This window comes from Amblyraja radiata, chromosome 2, assembly GCF_010909765.2.
Source record: "Amblyraja radiata isolate CabotCenter1 chromosome 2, sAmbRad1.1.pri, whole genome shotgun sequence".
Classification (NCBI taxonomy): Eukaryota; Metazoa; Chordata; class Chondrichthyes; order Rajiformes; family Rajidae; genus Amblyraja; species Amblyraja radiata.
The window spans coordinates 92,729,515-92,756,036 of record NC_045957.1 but is presented as its reverse complement, the minus strand read 5'-3'; the positions used below and the strand labels follow the sequence as shown (position 1 = coordinate 92,756,036).

The 26,522-nt window shown below is 43.2% G+C and overlaps 1 protein-coding gene across 1 annotated transcript in view; it reads left to right on the top strand.

The window, feature by feature from the left end:
• Positions 1–26,522, top strand: part of cntnap2 (contactin associated protein 2) — a 1,677,584-nt gene that overhangs the window by 555,827 nt on the left and 1,095,235 nt on the right. The window lies entirely within an intron of this gene.

The following is a 26,522-nucleotide window of genomic DNA, read 5'->3' as shown; positions in this document are numbered from 1 at the left end:
CTGAGGCGTTCTGTACTGCATCTTGGTGGAACCAGTCTGTTGCTGAAGGTATTCCTCAGGATGACAAGTGTGTTGGTTCCATGGTGTATTGTCCAAGATGCTCTGCAGTTTGAGGAGCATCCTCCCCTCCAAGACCACCTCCCATAAATCTAACTCCACCCCCAGGACGGAGCCAGCCTTCCTGATGAGTTTGTTAATCCTATTGGCGTCCGTGGTCACGACAGCAAATAAGATGGCACTGGCTACCACAGATTAGTAGAACATCTGCAGCATCTTGCTGCAGATGTTGAAGGAACGGAGCGTTCACAAAAAGTACAGTTGGCTCTGTCCCTTCTTGTACAGGGCCTCAGTGTCCCTGGACCAATCCAGTTAACTGTCCAGTTACAATCCACGTATTTGTACTCCCTGGTAAACTGCACATCCACATCATTGATGGAGACGGGCCAGGGGTGTTCGTCTCTTCAGAAAGTCCACCACTAACTCCTTAGTCTTGTCGGTGTTGAGCTGCAGGTGATTCAGCCCACACCACTCAACCAAGTCATTGACTACACCTCTGTAGTCAGTTTCCCTCCCCTCACTGATGCAGCCCACAAATGCAGTCATCCAAAAACTTCTGCAGGTGGCAGGAATCAGAGTTATATCTGAAGTCCGAGGTGTAGATGGTAAACAGGATGGGAGAGCGGACCGTCCCCCTGTGGGGCCCCGTGTTGCTCATACCATATCTGAGATGCAGTTGTGTAGCCAGACATATTGTGGTCGTCCAGCCAGGTGATCCAGTACACCAATGGAGCATCCACCCGCATCTCCGTCAGTTTGCTCCCGAGCAGTGCAGGCTGGATGGTGTTAAAAACACTGCAGAAGTAAAAAAATATGACTCCCAGTGCTTCCCGGCTTATCCAGGTGAGCATTGGAATGATGGAGAATGTGGATGATGGCATCCTCTCTTTCTTTGCTAAGTCCAGATAGGGTCTAACCAGGGGTTGCAGGTGAGTGAGCACCAGCCTCTCCAGGGACTTCATGATGTGTGAAGTCAGCGTCACCGGTCTGTTGTCATCGGAGGAACTGGGACACATCCTCTTTGACGCAGGAACCAGGCAGGATGTCTTCCACATCACTGGAACCTACTCCAGGCTCAGGCTCAGGTTGAAGATATGCTGGAGTACTGCGCACAACTGGCTGGCACAGGCCTCGAGTACAGTAGGGTTGACATTATTGGGACCCGAGGCTTTGCATGGGCGGAGTTTGCTCAGCTCTTTCCTCACCTGCCAAGCCTTGATGGTTTCATGTGGGGATCACGTGGGTTTCTTCTTGATTCTCTGGTTTCCTCCCACATAACAAAGACTTGCGGGTCTGTAGGTTAATTTACCTCCAAATTGCCCCCAGTGCATGGAGAGGATGAGAATGTGGGATAACATAAAACTATATGTTGTGAATGAGTGATCAGTGAGTGGTTGGCTTGGCCCCAGTGGATAAACTGGGTTTGCATGTTGTTTTTCTAAAACTAATTTCGAGCAACACTCTAATAATGATATATTCTCCATAAGGAGACCCAACCTTTCTGAAATAAGGAGGGAAAAGGTGTTTTTTTTCTTGCAAAGTAATGCTGCAGACACCAAATGGGTTGGGCATCGCATCCTGGTGAATAGAAACATAGAAACATAGAAAATAGGTGCAGGAGGAGGCCATGCGGGCCATCGAGCCAGCACCGCCATTCATTGTGATCATGGCTGATCGTCCCCAATCAATAACCCATGCCTGTCTTCTCCCCATATCCCTCGACTCCACTAGCCCCTAGAGCTCTATCTAACTCTCTCTTAAATCCATCCAGTGATTTGACCTCCACTGCCCTCTGTGGCAGGGAATTCCACAAATTCACAACTCTCTGGGTGAAAACTTTTTTTCTCGCCTCAGTCTTGAATGGCCTCCCCTTTATTCTAAGTGTGGGAAATAATGAATCAACACTGTTAATTCATTATTTCCAGGCGAAGCCTATTAGTCAAAATTGATTACTGTTCATTTAATTAAGCAGAGGCAGAAATAGAATGACACAGCCTGCTACTGATTTATCGATGACATATCCATTATCACCACTATCATTCAGACTCTATTCTTCAAAATGAAGCCTGCATCCTGAGAATACTAAGTTGCAGCATCCATTTGGAAGTTTACTGGCATGTCTACGTATCAACTTTGGTTTATTCTACACTGCATTTGTAGATTTATATTTATCAACATAGATAAGATGCAACAAATAATGCCTCAAAAGAATACATTCACCTTCAATCATTTAAAGTCTAAGCCAAGCATCACAATCAGTCTCCTGATTTGTCTCAAGTCTTAATCTGATTAATCATAGTGCCCAACAAAATGGAAACGGGCCCTTCGGCCCAGCTTGCTCATGCTGACCAAGATGCCCCATCTACACCAGTCCCACCTGCCCATGTTTGGTCTATATCCCTCTAAACCTTTCATATCCACATACCTGTCCAAATGTCTTTTAAAAGGTATAGTGTCTGCCTCAACTACTTCCTCTGGCAGTTCATTCCATATACTAACCACCCTTGGTGTGATTAATTTGGGTAATACCCTGTAAATGCATGCCCTGAATATATTTCATGAACCATTCATAACCAAGCACCTATTTAAACTAATCCAAGACTGATCCAATGCGATTTTCCCCTACATTTTCATCAAATCCTTTTTCCCAATGTATTAAATATAATTTACAGTGGTTAAATAACCTATTAACCTGCATGCATTTGGCACTTGGGGGGAAATTGAACACCCAACTGAAACCCATGCAATCACAGGGAAGAGCTCCACACACACTTGCCTGAGGTCAGAATTTAACTGGGGTTCCCAGTGCAGTGAAGCATAATACGCATGGCTGTGCCAAGAATGTATTATTACCATATGTCCCAAAATGGAACAATTACATTCTTACTCACAATTTCGTTTAGTTTAGAGATACAGTGCGGAAACAGGCCCTATCAAGTCCACGTCGACTCATGATCACCCCATATACCAGCACTATTCTACGCGCTGGGGACAACTCACAATTTTAACAAAGCTAATTAACCTACAGACCTGTACGTTTCTGGAGTGTGGAAGGAAACTGGAGAAAACCCACATGGTCACAGGGAGAATGTACAAACTCCTTACAGATAGAACCCTTAGTTAGGGTCGAACCCGGGTCTCTGGCGCTGTCAGGCAGCAGCTCTACCGCTCTACCACCATGCCACATTGTGCTGTGCAGCAGCACAACAGATAGGTAAACATAGTACTTGGTCAACACCATGATAAACAACAAAAATAAGTTAAATTTACAGTATATAAAGAACAAACAATATAGTGTAAAGACAAAAACAATGCACCCCCAAGGGCAATCAAGGAAGTTTGTCAATCGAAGTTTAGTTGGAGTTTGTAGGTGTTGAATAGCCTAATAGCACAAAATAATAACTGCTTATCTTTCTACAAATGCTGCTTGATCTGCTGATTTCCATGACGTTGTGCTTAGATTTCAAATTTCCAGCACACACAGTGTTTTGCTTTTATACGGACCTGTTGGATAAAATAAATGTACAGCAGACATCAAGAAAAAAATTGAGCGTAGATCTGGATACCACTGACTTAACAAAACAATAGGAAAAGTTGCGGCAGAGCACAAGGGTAGAAGTTAGACAAGGAAATGAGTGTGAAAAGAAAGCATTAAAGCTGAGGCTTCTCTCTTCATTACCAAGCCACTACACCACCACAGTGTAAAAAGGAATAGGAAACAGAGAAACATTGTTTTGTATTGAAATTCCAAGTGACCCTATCTTGAGGGTCAGGAATGCGGCAGCTGAAATTTCACCTGACAGGGCTAAATGTGAATTTACAGAGGCTGAGAGCCGAGATCGAGATGGCTGAGTGCTTCAGACTGACACCAGATGTGGAAGGTGGAAGAATGATAGGCATGAATAAATCAAGATATGATTAATATCAGGCCTGCAAGAAAATGAAGTGTGAAAGGAGCAGGTCTGTACACCAGTTGGGTAGAAGGAGTTATTTCACTGGGAGAGATGGGAGGATCATGGCAGTAAACACTGGTTGAAGCAAAGATAAATAGTAAAGAGGAGATGGATTTGTGATGCCCAGTTTTTCAATGCCAGCAGAATGTTGATCCTTAGTCTTAAGATATCCTTGTAGCTTATTCTCAAGTACATTTGTGAGATGGTGGAATGATGGAGCCCTGGTTCTTTCAAAACAAAAAGAGCACGTTCCTGGCAAGAGATATGTAAAAGGCTCAAAAGTCGAAAGTGAAGATTTTTAGTCATCCTTGAGAGAAGGTGGAGACACAAGAAACTGCAGATGTTGGAATCTTGAATAAAATACAAAGTACTGAAGGAACTCGGCAGGTCAGGCAGCATCTGTGGAGGTAACAGATTGGCAACGTTTCTGGTTGTGAAATATCAGACTGATTGGAATAGAGGGAGAAAACTGGAAAAGAAAGGTGGGTGGAAAAGAGGGAAGATGGCTTTCCAGAGGACAAACAGAACTCCTCCAGTTTAGGCAGGTATGGCAGTAGGACAAATAGAATTAGGCAGGTATGGCAGTAGGACAAATAGAAAATGCTGAATTGCAAGGCAACATTTTTTTTATCCTTCCCTTTCCTTGCAGCAGAAAAGCTGCACGTTTTCTAACATTTCCTAGATAATAGACAATAGGTGCAGGAGTAGGCCATTCGGCCCTTCGATCCAGCACCGTCATTCAGTGTGATCATGGCAGGTCATCTGATGAAAGGTTGTCAACCTGAAACATGAACTCACTTTCACACAGAGAGTGGTGGGTATCAGGGATGAGCTGCCAGAGGAGGTAATTGAGGCAGGCACAAGAACACAATTTAAAAGGCATTTAGACAGGTACATGGGTAGGAACTGTCCATCTTTTTGGGATGGGTTAGATTTTGAGGGATATGGGCCAAATGCCGGCCGGTGAGACCAGTGTAGATGTGGAATCTTGGTCGGCATGGACTGAAAGACCTGTTTCCATACTGTATGACTGACTTTATGACTTGCTGAGTATTTGCAGCATTTTTGGCTCTGATTATTGCTTCTCCCTGGCTTTCGCTCAGATGTAGGTACTTTAGTATTGATACACCCTGCTCCACCCCATCTCTGGTTGGATCAATTGCTGAGGAACTCTGGCTACACAAGAATCTTATTTAATTAGCTGCCACCATCAGCCATGCTGTCAGCAACAACAAACCTGTTCAGTAAGTTGCAATTGCTGGAACTGCTCAGCAAGTCGGGCATAATTAGTAGAATGAGCAATGAGGCTATTTCATCAAGTCAAACGACTTTGCAAAAGAAAGGAAATCTGTTCACATGCAACATATTCAAGAGCAGACAGAAAGGAAGGCAGAAAAGATTAACAATTAGTTCTTGCATACATGCAGGACAAGAGAGGTTTAAACAATGAGAGGAGTGATGCTGTGACAAAAATAACAATAGTGATGAGGAAATCACTAGCCACATCTTCCCATCACCACCCCAAGACCGTTTCCTCCGCAACTCCCTGGTCAATTTGTTCCTTCCCTCCCAAACCACCCCCTCCCCAGGTACTTCCCCCTGCAAATGCCTCTATACCTCTCCCCTCGACTCCGTCCAAGGACCCAGACAGTCTTTTCCTTTCTGTAGCACCTCCTCCAACCTCATGTACTGTATTCGCTGTTCCAGGTGTGGACTCCTGTATTTTGGCGAGATCAAGCGCAGGCTCGGCGATCGTTTCGCTGAACACCACCGCTCAGTCAGCTTTACTACCTGATCTCCTGGTTGCTCAGCACTTCAATTCCCATTCCCACAATGACCCCCTGTCAGGATGAGGCCCAGCACAAATTGGAGAAACTGCACCTCTTATTTCGCTTGGGCAGCTTACACCCAGCGGTATAAACATTGACTTCTCTAACTTCAAGTAACCCTTGCTTTTCCTCTCTCTCCACCCCCCCCCCTCCCCCCCGCCCCCTTTCCCAGTTCTCCGACCAGTCTTACTCTCTCCGACTACATTTTATCTCTGTTTGCTTTGTGTTACCTGCTCCCTACTAACAATGATTTATTCTACATTTTCATTGAACAACATTCCCTTTGCATTGTTTTCACACCCTACACTTCCTTATCTATACACTTCCTTATTCATACACTTCCTTATTCATGTACCTCTCACTCCCTGCACATCAATCTGAAGGTCTCGATCCGAAACGTCACTCATTCCTTCTCTCCAGAGATGCTGCCTGTCCCGCTGAGTTACTCCAGCATTTTGTCTATCTTCGATTTAAACCAGCACCTGCAGTTACTTCCTACACAAATCTTATAATGGATAAGTACATCAGGTTATGTAAAAGGGAAAATAGAGTGCAGAATATAGATAAAGTGCAGATTAAAAAAGGGCACAGGCTGCAGCGAGGTAGGTTGGAAGATGGGGTAATTCATCCTCAGCAAGATTCTTTAAGAGGCTGATAACAGCAGGAAACACGCTGTTCTTGAATCTGGTGGTTTCAAAGGTTTTTACCTTCTGCCTGGCAAGAGAGAGCTGAAGAAAGAATGACCTGAGAGAAAGTAGACCTTCATTATGTTGTTTGCTTTCCCGAGGCAGCGAGAAGCAGAGGTGAAGTTGATGTAGGAGAGTTTGGTTTGAGAGATGGATGGGGCTGCATCCACAACTTGCTGTGATTTCTTGCAGTGTTGGCAGAGCAGTTACAATACCAAGCTATGATAAGATCCTTTCTATGGCATGTGTGTAAAAGTTGGGAAGAGTAATTGCAGATATGCCAAATTACCTCAGCCTTCTGAGGAAGTAGAGGTGCTGGTGCACTTTCTTGGCTGCAATGCCAATGTGGTTAGACAAGGACAGAGAGTTTGCGCTATTCTCACCCAGGAACTTGGGTAAGGTGAAAAGGTCTTACGCAGAATTGAAGGGAAATAGAATGGGAATGCGCAAGGATTTTGTCAGTCGGTGAGAAATCTGAATTTGAGCATCTGAAATTCATATTGAATGTACTGATATGGAAGGTGGCGTTATCAAACAGCTTTAACAGAGATGGAGAAACTGGGAGAATTAAATAATGTTCAGGAAATGGAAGGAATCCACTTTGAAAATTTAACTCTCATCAGCTGTCTTACGTTTGACATCAGCTGACGTGCCTGCTGTTTATAGACACAGACTAACTCAGCAGGCGAGGCAGCATCTCAGGAGAAAAAGGAAGGATGATGTTTATCTAAGAATATGTATGTAGTAGGCTTCAAAAGGATGCATGTATAGCAAAGGCAAGCACATGTATGCAAATCTTGTAATTCATTTTAGTTTAATTTATTATTGATACGTGTACAGAGTTGTCATGAAAAGCTTGCTCTGCTCTGCATGCAAACTAGTCAAGTTAGTTTGGTTTACTTTAGAGATACAGTGGGGAAACCGGCCCTTCGGCCCGCCGAGTCCACGTTGACCCGCGATCACCTCTACACCAGTTCTATCCCATACATTAGGAACAATTTTACAGATGCTGATTAATCTATAAACCTGCGCATCTTTCGAATGTGGTAAGAAACTAGAGCACCTGGAGAAAACCCATGCAGTCACATTGAAAACGTCCAAACTCCGTACAGACAGCACCTATTGTCAGAATCAAACCTGGGTCTCTGGCATTGTAATGCAGCAGCTCTACCACTGTGCCACTGTATCACCCATTATATTCGCCAAAACAGCCTGTTTTTTTGCATTTTAGTTTTAGAGATGCAGTTTGGAAACAAGCTCTTTGACCCTCCGAGTCCACGTCGACCAACAATCATCTATACACTAGTTCTATCCTGCACACTAGAGACAATTTGTAGAAGCCAATTGTAGAAACCCTGACGAAGGGTTTCGTCCCGAAACGTTGCCTATTTCCTTCACTCCATAGATGCTGCCACACCCGCTGAGTTTCTCCAGCACTTTTGTCAGCCTACAAACCTGCATGTCTTTGGAATGTGGGAGGAAACCGGAGCATCTGGAGAAAACCCACGCAGTCACAGGGAGAATGAACAAACTCCGCACAGACTGCACCCATCATCGGAATCAAACCTGGGTCTCTGGCGCTGTAAGGCAGCAACTCCACCGCTGCACTCTTCACCAATACAGTAGATCCGCTTATGGAACAGCATGCAGAGAATTGCCACGTACTGGTGCTAAACTTGCAACTGGAGGATGTAAAACTCTATGAAAAGTCCAAGGTTGTATGTAATTTCTCATAGCACTAGGTCAATGAGATGGGGGTGAGCCTGTTCACATTGGCTACGATCGCATTGGCTACGATCGCATTGGCTACCCCAGTCATCACTCCATGCAGCTGCTGCAGGGTGCACTCGATCTACTTGCAGTTCCCAGCCGCTGACTCTCCCCTTCATCTTCCGCCACCATCATCTGGGATGCCTTTCTCAGAGAAAAATTATCCAATACATCCAATGTCAAATCTGAAGTGTCTTAAAATTTTGATATCCGATCCCAGAAATATCAGAAATAAAGCACTCGAAACGTGTCGAAACAGGGAACTGCAGATGTTGGATTTCAAAGGAAAACACCAAGTGCTGGAGCCACCAAGAACTCTCTGGTTCAGCAGCATCTCTAGAGAACATGGACAGGTGACATTTCGGGTCAGGACCCTTCTTCAGTCCCAACACAAAACATCATCAATCCATGTTTTCCAGAGATGCTGCCTGACCTACTGAGTTATCCAGCACTTTGTGTCTTCATTTGAAATGTGTGTTTCTATGACCGGGTGATGAGGAGGTGAAAATGTAGGTGATTAATACCTTTGGTTGAATAAGAAGGTAAGGCGAGGGGGGGGCGAGTAGTGGGGTGGAGGGGAAGGACATATTTTGGCAAATTAACCTAATCTACAGTGTAATTGCACAATTATAACTGCAAGCAGAATAACTTCAGCTGTCACGCATCATGAAAAGCAAGGCCATTCTTTCTTGTTCATGACTTGGCAACATGATCAATTGCCTGAAATGAGGGACTAGAGGCATAAAGTCAGTGGAGTGTTTATGGAGGTTGGAAGAGGGGGAAGGGGATGTATTGAGATGTACTGAGACATTGAAACAGCAAAAATAAATTCAGTCTCTTGCTGAAAAACTGTTTTCAGATATCTCTGTGCAGCTGATAAATATCTGCTGTAGCCTCGTACTTTTAAATGAAAGCAGCTTTCAAATTTTCAAAGGCATAAATGTGGCAAAGTTGCAGGTCAGAGCAAAAAAAAAACAGCTTGCGTCAATATTAGAATTTGAAACAAAAAAAGCAGATATATGTGGAAGTGCTGATTTGTACAAAATCTGGAGGTTGCACAAATATATTTATTTTCTAGCTTTACCCATCTAATTACTCAAAGTCATGTAAATTGGTTACTGTTACAGTTAACAGTAAGACATATCTCTAAATATTTTTCACATAGAAAATCAGAAAATGCTGAAGGTCATTGGGTCAGGGAATATTTGTGGGGATGGAAACATACTGAATGTTTCAAGTCAATTTGATAATTTGATCTCTCCCTTTGGTACACAGTTACTTCAGAAACACAAAACACTCAAATCCGTTTCTCCCTCCACAGATACTGTCTATCTTGCGAATTATTTCCGGCATCTTCTCTTAATGATTTGAGATTTACAGCATCTGCAGTCACTTGCTTTACAATATTTGTTTTCATATTTCTGTCTTGCTCTAAACCAAACACGATGCAGAACTCTCTTGAATTCTCAAGATATCCCATGACCAGGTTTATCAAGCTAATTACAGTAATTGACCCCAGGTGATCAGAGTATGGCTCTGACACAATTAAAATAAAGGACCCTTTCCATAAACTATTGAGTTTGCTGTAAGTTGATGTATCAGCTTCCACTTGAGGTTGTTACGGAGGTATTAACCTTACTTCATTAACATGTTTTTCAGCCTCCTGTCCATACTTATCCCCTGTTCGCTTTCATTGCTATAAGATATTTCCAAAGTAATCGATAAAGTGGCAGGTAGAGATTTGTCTTTCGCTGAGCATCTCAAAATTTATTAATTTAGGCATAAATTATAGGTTATTTATTCATTTCCGTGTTTGTTATGCCTTTCATAAACTGTACAAAAGAATCAAGCTGGAGAAAACTCGTTAATAGGTAAACAATGTTGGTCTTTACATCACTTTTATTTCGGGCTATTTTTTAACAGGGATGCTAGAGTGCGGATGCTAGAATCTAGAACAAAAACATACAGCTGGAGAAACTCAGTGGGTCAGGCAGCATCTGGGGACATTTTATAAGATGTATAATAACTATTTCATCTTAAATAATTGGTCCAAATTATCTTATGATCAGCTTTTACAAAATGCATCGCATCCTATAATACCGTATTTTCAGAGAGAAAAACGTATTCATCTTTGAGTTTTATGTTTCTGTTATTTCTCTACACTATCCACTTTCTTTTGTGTTTCTGAAATAACTGTGTACCAAATGGAGAGATCAAATTATCAATAAGTGCAAAGTAGAGGAAGAAGTGAAAATCAACCTCTGCAAAGATAAATAGATAGTTTGAGTAATGGGCATAGTGTAGAAATAAAGGAGTGCACTTATTGATAACTTGTTCTCTCTGCGCCACACAATTATTTCAGAAACACAAAAGAAAGTGGACAGATTGTGTAGAAAAATAAGGGGTCTGGACAAGAAAAAATGGTAATAAGAGTAATTGTACAAAAAATTGCCAAGATGTTTAAAAATGTTGAAAAGACAATCTGGGTAGATGGTCAATAAGAAAAGTCTGAAGAAGTGTCTCGAACCGAAACGTCACACATTCCTTCTATTCAGAGATGCTGCCTGTCCTGCTGAGTTACTCCAACATTTTGTGTCTATCTTTGATTTAAACCAACATCTGCAGTTCCTTAATACACACTGGGTAGAATAATTCTGGGTAGAGCAAACATAGGTGCAGGGGTCGACCATTCGGCCCTTTGAGCCAGCACTGCCATTCAATATGATCGTGGCTGATCATCAAAAATCAGTACCCCATTCCTGCTTTTCCCCCCATATCCCTTGATTCCTTTCGCCGTCAGAGCTAAAAAGCAGCACAAAACAACAAAAAGCTTCGGTGGGATCTCAGCCTCCAGCGTTCTGCTCTCTAAACAGCAGTGGTAATGTAAGGGATGGATTCAAACTGAAAATTAAGGATCCAAGTGACAAGGGAACTACCAAAGTCACTGGTGGCTTTCATCTGCATACAGACTGGTCAAACCAAATCAGCAATAACACTGTGGAGCATGAGTTCCTGTTGTGTGGACAAGTTCATTAATTTTAGACCAATACACTGTAGAGGCAGCTTGAGAATAGACTGCCTTTGAATGGATATTGTGCAGTGAGAAGGAATTAATTAATACATTTGTGTAGAGTCCCTTAGTGTGACAATACATGGTGGAAATCTTTTTGAAGGGAAAGAGTGAAATGATTCAATTTGAAATTAGTTTCTTAAGTTTTAATGAAGGAAACTAAAGAGTGAATTGACAATGGAGATTGGGCAGTTTCTTTGAAATACAATGGCTAATATTTAAGGAATGAATGCTGGAACTGCAACAGTTTTACCTTTTCTGTCATTAAAAACTCAAAGAAAAGTAATCCAATCTTGGCTAACAAAATAATTTGGGTGTAATATGAGATGCAAAGAGGAGATTATAAAGTTGCCAAAAAAGTGGCAACCCTGAGGACTGAGAGCAGTTTAGAGTTCGGCAAAAATGGGCCAAAATGAGGTTGATTAAGCGAACAAAAATCATAATAGAGAAAATAAAGTGGACTGTTACAGCTTCCACAGACATGTGAGAAACATATTAAATGTCAGTATTGAACAAGCAGATAAGGGTGAAATTGTTGTTTGCAACAAATAAATGGCCATGCATTTAACTAATACTTATTTCTGTCTTCATGGAAGAGGACACAAGTGACCTCCCAGAAATGCTAGGAAACATCACGAAAAGGAGGAATTAAAGGAAAGTGGCATTGGTAAATTAATGGGACTGCAGGCCAATAAATTCCCAGGGCCTGATAATCTGTCTACTGGAGTAATACAAATAATAAAAAACAAACTGCTGGACTCACGGACTCAGCAGGTCAAACAGCATCCATAGGTGATGTTTTAGGTCAGAGCCCTTCTTCCAACCCTGGATGAGAACATGGTTGAAGAGCAGGAGAACCCTGGAATCACAGAGGAAGGGCAGTGAGAGAGGTTTTGACGGAACTTCTGTCACAGATTGGAGGGGAATTTCTTCAAAGTAGACATTCTTCAATGAGATTTTGCAGTGGAGCAGTAAAATGAAGGCACAAGAAATGACAGATGCTGGAATCGTGAGCAAAAATAAATACTGGAGGGACTCAACGGGTCAGGCAGCCTCTGTGGAGGGAAATGGACAGGTGACATTTCCGGTTGAGACCCTTCAGACTGAAAATTATTTTTAATTATTGATGAAATTAAACAAAACCAACCACAATTTAAACTAAACTAAAATGTGTTGGCAAATACAACCAGAGTTTTGGTTGAGAATGTATGTGGTGGAATAGAGAAGGGAGAACCAGTGGATGTGATGTATTTAGATTTGGAGAAAGCCCATGAAGACGTAAATAAAAAAAGTTAAAGGGCATGGGATTGAGGGTGATGGGTTGAAAATTGATTGACAAACGAGACAGAGGGATGGAATAAATATATCATTTTCAGGGTAACAACAATCTTCTTTCCACATTGTGGAAAAATGATTCCTCCATAAATCTATTTATTGCTTCCCCCTGTTCGGTTACAATGGTATAGAATCAGAATGTCCCACATCCAGTGGCTAGTTTTTTTTATGGACAGGGGCAGTGGTGATGGCAAATACAATAGCAGCACCAAAGAGGCTCTTAGATGGGCAAAGATAGATAAACTGATGGATCAGGTGGCATCCTTGGATAGGAGACGTTTCGGGTGAGAACCCTTCAGAGTGAAGACGTGTTCCGACCTGAAACATGGCCTATCCATTTTCTCCTGACCTTTTGAGTTACTTCAGCACTTTGTCTCTATCTTTGGATATATGTAGGGATATGGATTAGTTTAACCTGACATCATATTCATCGTGGACATTATAGATCAATGGTTATACACAGGTGCTCTGCTATTCTATGTATGTAAATCAGAATGTCATCTTTCTCCTATAACATGTCAAACTGCCTTTTTGTGCGTTATAACCTGTTATTAATACTGAGTAGAAACTGTAGTCCGCTTTACGATACGATACAACTTTATTCATCCCAGGAGGGAAATTGATAAAAATTGATCTGCCAACAGTCATAAAAACACAAGATACGTGAAACGTAAAATTAAAGTGACGGGTGGAAAGGATTGGCGATGTGCAAAGATTTGGGGGAAGGGGGGGCCAGTCTACCCCACGACAGAAGGGGGAAGGAGTTGTACAGTTCGAAAGCCACAGGGGGAAAAAAAGGATCTCCTGTGGCGTTCTGTACTACATCTTGGTGGAACCAGTTAGTCATAGAGGGGGTGAGTTGTATTGTCCAAGATGCTCTGCAGTTTGAGGAACATCCTCCCCTCCAAGACCACGTCCCATGAATCCACCTCCATCCCAGGATGGAGCCAGCTTTCCTGATGAGTTTGTTAATCCTGTTGGCATTTGCGCCGTTCACCCTATTGCCCCAGCACACGACAGCGAAGAAGATGGCACTGGATACCACCGATTAGTAGAACATCTGCAGCATCTCACTGCAGACCTTGAAGGAGCAGACCCTTCTCAAAATGTACAGCCGACTCTGTCCCTTCTTGTACAGGGCCCCAGTGTTCCTGGACTAGTCCAGTTTACTGTACAGGTACACTAATGGCCCTGTCTCACGGTGCGAGTCCACCCACGAGTGATCCCGAGTGAAAGAAACAATCAAACTCGTGGTTGTCTACGAGATTCCAAATTTATGTTCACGAGTTTAAACGAGTTCCCACGTGTATGTCTAAGTTTGCCGTTTACTTCTCATTTCTATGATGTACCAAGTTCCTCTCCCGAGTTACTCTTGAGCCGACAACGACTACCGACGTGTGGAAAAATCATCACATGGATAAAAATGATGTCATGCAGTTTTTTTTTACTATAAAAAGCCTCCCATGACCACGGACAGAACTGCCCCGATGATCAGCTTCTCCGTGTCTCTTATGCAGCTTCATGCTTCTCTTGTCATGTAATTAACCGCTGTGTGTTTGCAAACAAAAAAAACAGGTTTAACCTTTTATCAAATCGTTGTCTATCATTGCTGCAATGCAATAAATGGCATTTAAAGTACTTGGCTGTCAAAAATAGCACAAAAACGTAAAGGTGTTTAAGAAACGGACTGTAGGGAGAACTTCAAAGCTTTTGTAAATCGGTTAAATTCAGGTAGAAGTTGAACTCAAGATTTAAATCCCCTGAAAGTTAGGTTTCTTAACACAGGATAGATGTTCTGACTGAACGGAGTTGCTGAATAAAATCGTCTCCCGATTTCCTCCGTTTCCTGCATGACCTCGGCTTGCCAGCTTTATTTCACACTCCGTGATCTGTGTAATGTATATAAGTGTAAAATAATAAACTGACCAAGAAGGTCCAGTGTTCTCCCCTGTTAGTTTAGTTTAGAGATACAGAGAGGAAACAGGCCCTTCGGACCACCGGGTCCGCGCCGACCAGCGATCCCCGCACACTAACACCATCCTACACCCACTATGGACATTTTTACATCACCAAGCCAATTAACCTACAAACCTGTACGTCTTTGGAGTGTGGGCGGATCTCGGAAAAAACCCACGCAGGTCACGGGGAGAACTTACAAACACAGTACAGACAGCACCCGTAGTTGGGATCGAACCCTGGTCTCCGACGCTGCATTCGCTGTCAGGCAGCAACACTACCACTGCACCACCGTGAATGAAGGCCTGTTTTAAGTATCAAATAGAGGAGCAAGAAGGTGATCACGGCGGAGAAAGTGTAGAAGCCAATGACCAGGTAGTCCAACTCGCGGGAGTGCAGGTGCACCATGACAATGCCGTGGCCGCGGTGGGCTTTGGGGGAGGTGCAAGTGACATCGGTGACCAGGCGAGGGATGTAGACCGTGGTCTGATTGATCCACCACACGAACCACCTGGCGTCGCAGGTACAGAGAAAGTAGTTGCCGCTTAGCCGCAGCTCTCGAAGGTGTCTGATGGCGCTGTCCGGGAAACTGGAGGCCTGGATGGTCTTCAGGTTGTTGTAGCTGAGATCCAGGTACTGCAGGGATGTCACGTCCCACAGGAAGTCCTTGGTCAGCTTGGAGATCTGGTTGCGGGTGAGGTTGAAGACGCAGGGTCTGGGTGCAGTTGGACAGAATGCGAGGCACCGTGGTCAACAGGTTGCTATCAAGGTCCAGCAGCTCCAACCAGCCTAGCAGGTAAAGCCTGCCCCAGTTGAAGCTCCGCAGCTGGTTACCGCTCAGCACAAGCTCCTTGAGTAGCGGGGGCAGGTGGTCAAACACGTCGTGCGGCATGAACGCGAGTTTCTTCCCCTAATAATCTGCTGCTATCTGTGTACGAGAGTGAAAACTTGCAAAGCGCACGCACGGTTCCTCGCCAGCGAAGATGGACACATAATGCTGGGGTAACTCAGCGGGACAGGCAGCATCTCTGGAGAGGAGGAATGGGTGACGTTTCGGGTCGTGACCCATTACTTCTCTCCAGAGATACGGCAACAGCACAGCACAAAACCAGTCTGAAGAAGGGTCTCGACCCGAAACGTTACGAGTCGCTAAGTTACGTCCACGAGTTCCGACGTTCCCGCTACGTTAATTGTACGTGATTACCACGAGCTTGATTTGTTTTTAACTCGGGCTCACTAGTGGGTGGACTCGCACCGCGAGACAGCGGTTTAAGGTATTTGTACTCCTTGGTAAACTGCACATCCACACCATTGGTGGAGAGACGGGACAGGAGTTTTCCTCTCCTCCTAAAATCCACCACTAACTCCTTAGTCTTGTCGGTGTTGAGCTGCAGGTGATTCAGCCCACACCACTCAACAAAGTCGTTGATGACATCTCTGTATTCAGCTTGATGCAGCCCACAAATGCAGAGTCATCCGAGAACTTTCAATTGAAAAGGCACTTAAAAAAAGATTCATTGCTACGAGCACATGTTTTCAGAAGTAAGCTTAAAATTGAACATCATATGCCACAACAATAAGCTTTGAAAGCATTTCATCAGATAATTTGAATTTGGTTGAAGAGAGCCACAAATTTAAGTGCAAGCTTAGCTATAAATTATGCTGTACCTCAGCACTCAGAGCCAATTGTGTGTCCCTCCCGGTGAACTTGCCCGTAACATTAGTTTATTTGCAGTCAAGTTAAATTTCAAATGTATCCACAGTTGAGTAAATAGAGCTGGGTATAACAATATTGGCAGAATGCCCAATTTCAGATATTTTTAAACATAAAATTCTGCAAAATGTTTGAGTTTGTTAGAAATTACTTGCAATTTAAGTTCCAGAAGGAGAGATAGCTGACTGGATAGAAATGTGGCTTCAACGAAGGAAGCAGAGGGTGATAGAAACATAGAAAAATGGTGCAGGAGGCCATTCGGCCCTTCGAGCCAGCACCACCATTCATTGTGATCATGGCTGATCTTCCCCAATCAATAACTCGAGCCTGCCTTCTCCCCATATCCCTTGATTCCACTAGCCCCTAGAGCTCTATCGAGCTCTATCTAACTCTCTCTTAAATCCATCCAGTGATTTGGCCTCCACTGCTCTCTGTGGCAGGAATTCTACAAATTCACAACTCTCTGGGTGAAAATTTTTTTCTCACCTCAGTCTTAAATGGCCTCCCCTTTATTCTAAGACTGTGGCTCTTGGATCTGGACTCGCCCAACAATGGGAACATTTTCCCTGCATCTAGCTTGTCCAGTCCTTTTATAATTTTATATGCTTCTATAAGAACCCCCTCATCCTTCTAAACTCCAGTGAATACAAGCCTAGTCCTTTCAATCTTTCCTCATATGACAGTCCCGTCATCCCAGGGATCAATCTTGTGAACCTTTGCTGCACTACCTCAATCACAAGGATGTCCTTCCTCAAATTAGGAGACCAAAACTGTACACAATACTCCAGATGTGGTCTTACCAGAGCCCTATACAACTGCAGAAGAACATCTCTACTCCTATACTGAAATCCTCTTGTTATGAAGGCCAACATTCCATTAGCTTTCTTCACTGCCTGCTGTACCTGCACGCCAACTTTCAGTGACTGGTGTACAAGGACACCCAGGTCTCGCTGTACATCCCCCTTACCTAACCTAACCCCATTGAGATAATAATCTGCCCCCTTGTTTTTGCCACAAAAGTGGATCACCTCACATTTATCTATTTTATACTGCATCTGCCACACATCTACCCACTCACTCAACCTGTCCAGATCACCCTGCAACCTCCTAACATCCTCTTCACAGTTCACACTGCCACCCAGCTTTGTGTCATCCACAAACTTGCTAGTGTTGCTCCGAATTCCCTCTTCCAAATCATTAATATAGATGGTAAACAGTTGCGGCCCCAACACCGAGCCTTGTGGCACTCCACTCGCCACTGCCTGCAATTCTGAAAAGGTCCCGTTCACTCCTACTCTTTGCTTCCGGTCTGCCAACCAATTTTCTATCCGTCAACACCCTACCCCCAATACCATATGCTCTAATTTTAGTCATCAGTCTCCCATGCGGGACCTTATCAAAGGCTTTCTGAAAGTCTAGATAAATTACATCCACTAGGCCCCCTTCATCCATTTTACTTGTCACATCCTCAAAAAATTCCAGAAGATTAGTCAAGCATGATTTTCCTTTCATAAATCCATGCTGACTTGGACTAATCCTTTTACTACTATCCAAATGTCCCATTATTACCTCTTTAATAATTGACTGCAGCATCTTTCCCACCACCGAAGTCAGGCTAACAGGTCTGTAATTCCCTGTTTTCTCTCTCGCTCCTTTCTTGAAAAGTGGGATAACATTAGCTATCCTCCAATCCACAGGAACTGATCATGAATCTATTGAACTTTGGAAAATGATCACCAATGCGTCTACTATTTCTTGAGCCACCTCCCTGAGGACCCCGGGATGCAGACCATCAGGCCCCGGGGATTTATCACCCTTCAGTCCCATTAGCCTTCCCAAATCTCTCGCCTAATGAAAATTTATTTCAGATCCTCGACCCCCTTAGATCCTCTGTCTTCCAGTACTTCAGGGAGATTGTTTGTGTCTTCCTTAGTGAAGACAGATCCGAAGTACCTGTTCAACTCTTCTGCCATTTCCTTGTTCCCCATAATAATTTCACCCGTGTCTGCCCTCAAGGGACCCACATTTGACTTTGCTATTCTTTTTTCCTTAACATATCTAAAGAAGCTTTTACTGTCCTTCTTTATATTCCTGGCCAGCTTCCCTTCGTACTTCATCTTTTCAGCCCGTATTGCCCGTTTTGTTTCCTTCTGTTGTGCTATGAAAGTTTCCCAATGCTCTGGCTTCCGGCTACTCTTTGGTGTGTTATACATCTTTTCTTTTAGTTTTATTCTATCCCTAACTTCTCTTGTCAGGCCCGGTTGCCTCCTACTCTCCTTAGAATCTTTCTTCCTTTTTGGAATGAAATGATCTCCTGTCTTCCGGATTATTCCCAGAAATTCCTGCCATTGCTGTTCCACCGTCATTCCTGCTAGTATCCCTTTCCAGTCTACCTTGGCCAGCTCCTCTATCATGCCTTCATAGTCCCCTTTGTTCAACTGCATCACTGCCACTTCCGATTTAACCTTCTCCTTCTCAAATTGCAGATTAAAACTAATCATATTATGATCACTACCTCCAAGCGGTTCCTTTACCTTGAGTTCTCTTATTAAATTTGGTTCATTGGACAACACTAAATCCAGAATAGCCTTTTCTCTGGTCGGCTCCATTACAAGCTGCTCTAAGAATCCATCTCGGAGGCATTCTACAAACTCTCTTTCTTGGGGTCCTGAACCAACCTGATTTTCCATTCTACCTGCATATTGAAATCCCCCATCACCACAGTGGAATTACCTTTGTTACATGCCAGTTTTAACTCCTGCTGCAACTTACACCCTACATCCGGGCTACTATTTGGGGGTCTATAGGTAACACCAATTAGTGTCTTCTTGCCTTTGCAATTCGTCCTCAATCCACAGTGACTCTACCTCGTCAGTCCCTATGTCTTCCCTCGCAAGGGTCTGAATTCCATCCCTCACCAGCAGAGCTACCCCCCACCTCTGCCGACCTGCCTGTCCTTTCTATAGGATGTATAACCCTGAATATTAAGTTCCCAGGCCCGATCCTCCTGCTGCCACGTCTCAGTAATCCCCACAATGTCATAACTACCAACCTTTAACTGAGCCTCAAGCTCATCTACTTTACTTCTTATACTTCGCGCATTCATATACAATACTTTTAATTCCTTACGCATCTCACCATTCACATCGATCCCTACTACACCTGGCCATACTCTCCTATCCCTTCGTGAGCTTTCTTTCCCGTTAATTCTGGGGTCATTAAATATCCCTTTACTCCCTTTCCCTTTAACTCCGTCCTTGACTATTCCATTTGATAACCACCCTGGAGGTCCTGCTTTTAAGCACTTTTCCGAGCTCTCTAAAGTCACACTTCAGACGATTGATCCCCTTCTTTCCAACATCGTTTGTGCCGACATGCACTACCACTTCCGGCTGTTCACCTTCGCCCTTGAGGATTTTCTGCACTCTGTCCATGACATCCTGGCACCCGGGAGGCAGCACAACATCCTCGAATCCCATCTGTTGCAGCAAAAACTCCTGTCCGTACCTCTCACAATGGAGTCTCCAACCACCATTGCGTTGCCTGACGTCGGCCTCTTTGGTTTTGGCTCAACAGCACTTTTTGCTTCGCAAGCCAGTCCGCCGCTCAGTGCGTCAACGTCTTCTGTCCCGAAAGCTTTTAAGTGGGTGAACCTGTTCACAAGAGGTACAACACCCGGGGACCTGTGCATTCCAAGTTTCCCTCCCTTTCTCACCGTCACCCATCTTCTCTCTTCCAGTATCTTAGGTGTAACAATCTTGCTGTAGGACTCGTCGAGGAACGACTCAGTTTCTCGGACGAACCTGAGGTCATCCACTTGCTTCTCCAATTCCCCAACACGGTCCTTCAGGAGCTGTACCTGGATGCACTTCTCACACTTGTAGCAGCCAGAGGCACCAGCGGTGTCCTTGACCTCCCTCATACTGCAAGCATTGCACTGAATCAGCTTGCCTGACATCTCCTTTTGTCTCTCCCTCTCTAGCTATTGCGTAGTCTCCTCCCCTCAGCCTCCGCGCCGAAGACTCATGAGCCAATGACTCACACATTACTCACAAGGCCGCTCCCTCACTGCCGCTCCCCTAGAGCAGCCTTGCTTATATTGACTGATAAATTGCCTAATTTGCCAATTTACAAACCAAATTGCTCAGTTTTCAACTGTTTTCCCCCTCTGACTCACATTTTTCTGGTGGTGAAAGGTTGCTCTTCAGACTGGAGGTCTGTGACGAGTGGTGTGCCTCAGGTTTCAGTGCTGGGCCCATTGCCGTTTGTCATCTATATCAATGATTTGGATGAGAACGTATAAGGCACGTACAAATTTGCAGATGACAAGAAAGTGTCCACAGGGATCTGTGTTGGGTCCACTGTTGTTTGTCATGTACATCAATGATCTGGATGATGGTGTGGTAAATTGGATTAGTAAGTATGCAGATGATACTAAGATAGGTGGTGTTGTGGATAATGAAGTAGATTTTCAAAGTCTACAGAGAGATTTAGGCCATTTGGAAGAGGTGGAGTGAGCCACATGGTAGAAAAAATGAAGGATCAGGTGCAGTTTTTAATTAGAGGTATCAAGATTAATAAAGATTAGCATTAATTAATCTATCAACGTTTTGATACGTATTTATAGATTGTCACAATTCTTTTTTTTTCTGGCTCAAACAGGAGAGGATTGGTATCTTAATAATCCTGGTTACAAAGTATTCAGGAAAGCTAAGAAAGGAAATTAAGGAGGATGGCTCTATCAATCAATAACTATTGATGGCATTATTGATTAACAACACTGAAAAAGAATGTGTACTTCAGAGTTTAAAAAAAAAAACCACTTGGATAGTTATCGAACGGTTCAGAAACGATTACACTACTGAACATCAACCTCAGCACATCATATAGTGTGAAGGATGCCAACGAGAACATTGATTATCTAAAAGATCAGGAAGCATTATTTGGGAAAGAAAAGACCAATTGAATTATCTGATCATAACTTTTCCCTCAAACAATATTAGAAAATCAAATTATAACAATGTTGTTTGTGGAAGCTTGATGTGCACAGACCATTTGTTGTATTTCTTTCCCCTAGAATCCTTCTTAACAAAAACTTCCAGATTTCCAAGCATTTAAAAGGACCATCACAAATCTATCCTTATGTAGGAAGGAACTGCATATACTGTTTTACATCCAAGATAGACACAAAATGCAGGAGTAACTCAGCAGGTCGGGAAGCATCACTAGAGAAAAGGAATAGTTAAAGTTTTGGGTTTAGACCCTTCATCAGGCTCATCAGAGTCTGATGAAGGGTCTCAACCCAAAATGTCAACTATTTCTTTTCTCAAAAGATGTTGTCTGACCTGCTGAGTTACTCCAATAAATCTATCTTTATTTGATACTTGGAGACTTGGGTATTCCAATGTAAACTGGGAAAGAAAATGCAAAGGAAAAATTGGGGAGTGATAATATAACCATATAACAATTACAGCACGGAAACAGGCCATCTCGGCCCTACAAGTCCGTGCCGAACAACTTTTTTCCCTTAGTCCCACCTGCCTGCACTCATACCATAACCCTCCATTCCCTTCTCATCCATATGCCTATCCAATTTATTTTTAAATGATACCAACGAACCTGCCGCCACCACTTCCACTGGAAGCTCATTCCACACCGCTACCACTCTCTGAGTAAAGAAGTTCCCCCTCATGTTACCCTTAAACTTCTGTCCCTTAATTCTGAAGTCATGTCCTCTTGTTTGAATGAGTGCGATTACTTTTTTGATCAGTATTTTCCAATAAGAAAATCAGTTCTTGGAAATGCACTGTGTAAAGTAGAGCAGATGTTAGTGGCAAACAGTGGCAGAACAGGCCCATTCCCGTGCTGTACTGTTCTATGTTCTGGAGAAGGGCATAGTTGGCTACCATGAGTCCCTGCCAAATCTAAACAGAAAATAGTTGCACTCATTATATTGATAGGGGAGGGTTAGAGCAGGGGTTCCCAACCTTTTTCATCCTGTTTACCCCTGGCAACTTTAATAGCGCATGACAATGTTATTTCACTTATTTATGAATAACTCATGATGAACAGATATACGGTATACCAGAACCAAACACAGTCAGTCAATGAGAAAAAAATATGTTCAAATCCAGAATCCAGAATGGGTAGGCGAAATTTACCCCCTGGGGGTAAATTTATCCCAGGTTGTGAACCCTTGGTTTACAGCGATATGATTTCCCAGGTGCATTCAAAGGAGACTAACTTGGATGGGGCATCTTGATTGGCATGGATGTGTTGGGCTGATAAGCCGGTTTCTGTGATGTATGACTCTATCACTGCAAGTTCAAACTTAAGCACTGTTTGCTGATGTAACAAGGTGAACCTGCCTTCTGTTGATCGCTTCAAAGAGAATATAGTTACAATATTGGTCCACATTATCAAAGGACCTCTGTCTTGCATTCTTCCAAGGCCAGCAGGGTATTGTCCTTCTGAGTGAAATGTGAAGCTTACACCCACTTCCCAGCACACACTCTTACCTTTATGCAAACCATCATGTGTGTTGCTGATGTCTGGCTACTAATGGAAGTGTTTTTGTGTGGACTTGTTCCTCTCTGTTGTTTGTACAGCAAAGTGTTGGCAACTGCACTGAATTGAATGAAGTCTTTACTGGAAGAACATAAGTCCCGTTTTTGCAAGATTTCAGTTTCAAGCTGGGTCTAATATACGTTTAATTAATTTAACAATATTTTTGCATGTACATTGGGTGTTAATGCTGCTGCACAGTGGTGCGGTGGGTGGCACGGTGATGAAGCGGTAGAGTTGCGTCTGGGCCATGTAACTCACAACTCGTGGAAAACAGTGGGGCTGCGTTGAAAATTCTGCGCAGCTTGCCGCGAGGAGCAGAGGCATTGTGATGTCATCCAGCTCGCTTCAGCACGTTAGATTTTAAAAAGATGTCAGATTGGTGAACAATTTTAGTAAAAAACTGGGGAAATAATGAATCAAATTTTCCGATGAGGGGATTTTTGAAATCATGAGGCAAATCTCTACCGGAATATGTAATAGTTTCACCTTTACCGGGTTTTCGAGGAGATGTGAATCAAAGAAAAAGTTCAAGCAAGCAAACACACAAGCAAACATCCAAGATCAGAGTTTTATAATAATAGAGGTATAAAATGATTAAGGGATTGGACATGCTAGATGCCGGAAACGTTCCTGATGTTGTGGGAGTCCAGAACCAGGGGCCACAGTTTTTATAAATAAGGGGTGGGCCATTTAGAACTAAGATGAGGAAAAACATTTTCACACAGAGAGTTGTGACTGTGGAATTCTCTGTCACAGAAGAGCTCTTAGGGCTAGCGGAATCAAGGGTGAAGGCAGGAACGGGGTACTCATTGTTGATGATCAACCATGATCACATTGGATGGCGGTGCTGGCTCGAAAAGGTGAATAGCCTTCTCCTGCACCTATTGTCGGTTAAGACAGTTAAGGCAAAACTGTTTCTACAAATAGAAGGGTCAATCGCCTGAGGTCACAGATTTAAGGTAATTGATACATGATCAGGTGGTGATGAGGAAAAATGATTTTGTGCAGTGAGTGATTATGGCTGTATTAACCTGATAGGGCAATGGAAAGAGATTCATTGATAACTTTCAACGGGAAATGTACTGAAGTCTTGAAGAGTGAAAATAAAGCTATGCTCTCTTTATTGGATTTTATATTGCACTAAATGTTATACCCTTCATCCTGTATCTGCACACTGTGATGGCTTGATTATAATCATGTCCATACTTTTTTCTTTGACTCGAGAGCACGCAACAAAAAGATTTTCACTGTATCTAAACTAAACTAAACTCGCCAAATGTGGTTGCAAGTGTTATTTTCTACGCTGTTGTCTGCTGGGGCAACAGCATTAGTGCAAAAAACAACAAGAAGCTGGTCAAACTGGTTAAACGAGCTAGCTCAGTGCTGGAGGGGAGAGTAGACTCTATGATGGATGTGCTTGAGAGGCGTATGAGGCACAAGGTGCAGGTCATCCTGAAAAACCCCGGGCATCCCCTCCATGTAATTCTGGAGAGTCAAAAGAGCACTCGGAACAACAACCGACTCCTCTCCCTGCCCTGTAGAATGGAGCGGTTCAGGAGATCCTTCACCACTGCAGCCATTAGATTTTATAATTCGGACCGCTAGGCTGTAGGGGGATGCATTTTGCAATTTTTAATTTTTAATTGTTAATTATTGGTCTTTTTAAGTATTTATTGCTCTCAGGTAGTGTCCACATTGTATTCTATGTATTTTCTGTCTGCGTTCGTTTTGAATCTGTGGGTTTGTTGGTTGGGGGCTTCTGGACATCTGAATTTCCCTGAGGGGATCAATAAAATATTTATTATTATTATTTTATTATTTATTAAATTGCAGCCATGATCAATCAACCTGCTGAGTTCCTCTAGCACGGCTGTCATTGTGGAGATCCGAAGAGATCTTAAACACATTCCACAGCCTGGAAAAGTCTGGGAGAAGACTTCTGCTGCCACAGAGTGCGGCCTCTGTTGGCAGGCCCAGAGTGGTTTCAGTGATTTGCATGAATTCATGCGGTTAACTCTGAAGTACTGCCAGGCAACAGCTGGCCATTTGCATTTATAATCCGACAAGGTATTAGTAGTACAGAAGGACAGAGTGATCACAGTCTATCATATTAGTACCTTGGCGTCATGGCACAGGTCACTGGGATGTCACTGAGTTCACCTGGAATGTCACTGGTTAGTCTGCATTAGGAATGGTAGTGTTTCTGGGATATGTTGTGACCCATGGCTTCAATGGCAGGGATATCAGAGAGGAATGAAATAATTATTTTAAAATTATTTTGACTTCGATTATCACATTTTAAATATACTAATAGTTTTGGAAAATGTATCTTTCTGTTGAAGCAGTTGGATTAGAGGCTCACTATCACTCTGGACCAGTGTTACTTCCACTGCATCTATTTTGTTTCCTTTGTAGCCAATTGCCATCCATATCTTTGTTGCCAAAGCCAAAGCAATTTAACTTCTGCAAGTCAGAGGCTTGGATCCAGATAGTGCTGGAATAACTCAGTATGTCTGGCAGCATCTCTGGAGAACATGGAAAGGCAATGTTTTGGGTTGTCGCTGATCCACGTTGTACTGTTTTGAAATGTCACCTATCCACATCCTCCAGAGATGCTGCCTGACCAACTGAGGTGCTAAGCACCTTGTTTTATAGTTTATTTCAGAGATACAGCGCAGAAGCAGACCCTTTGGCCCGCCGTGCCTTCTGACTAGCGATCCCCGTACACTTGCACTTGGGACAATTTAACATTTTTCTTTACCAGAGCAATTAACCAAAAGTCAATTAACCTACAGATTTGTACTTCTTTGGAATGTGGGAGGAATCTGGAGCTCCCAGAGAAAACCCACGTGGTCACGGGAAGAAGGTACAAACTCCAAACAAACAGCACCTCTTGTCAGGATCAAACCCGGGTCTCTGGCACTGCTCTACTGCTCTGACTCTACCGCTGCGCCACCTTGCTGCCCCCTGCATTTTCTTTTGGTAAACCATTCCTTGTGTAAGCTCTTCTTTCAACTGCAATGGATATCAGATTTTCTTTCCCCTTCTACTGTTTGGTTTCACTGATCCACTGGTCTTATTATTTCTGTTCTCGAAGGGAGTTAAGTTATGCTCTCCAACTATAACAGATAATTTAGGTGACAAATTGAAAAGAGAAACAGCAGAAAGGTTACTGCGATTCCAGCAAGGTTGCAGAAAGATTACAACAATTTAGAGAAACCTTAGTGCGGAGAGAAATGCACACACAGTTAAGTAAGAGCTGATAAAACATGAGCGGAGAAGACAAGCTAAGTGAGTTATGATTTAGTTTTAATATATACATGAATTTTGCTTTCTGGCCCGCCTCACTCAATCATAAACAACTGAGGAGGGCTGATTTTCTCATTCCTTGCTAATAATTACTTGATTGGGTGATAGCAAGAGCATTATTACCTCTATGTTTAAAAAGTCAAAAGCTCAGGTTGTGGATCTCAAAGACAAAATAAATTCAGGGGGGATATGCTGATATGCTGAAAGATGGAAAATAAATTTGATGGTCTGGTGTGGGCAGGAATAATAGGTAAACTTGGATAAGGCTAGCTTGGT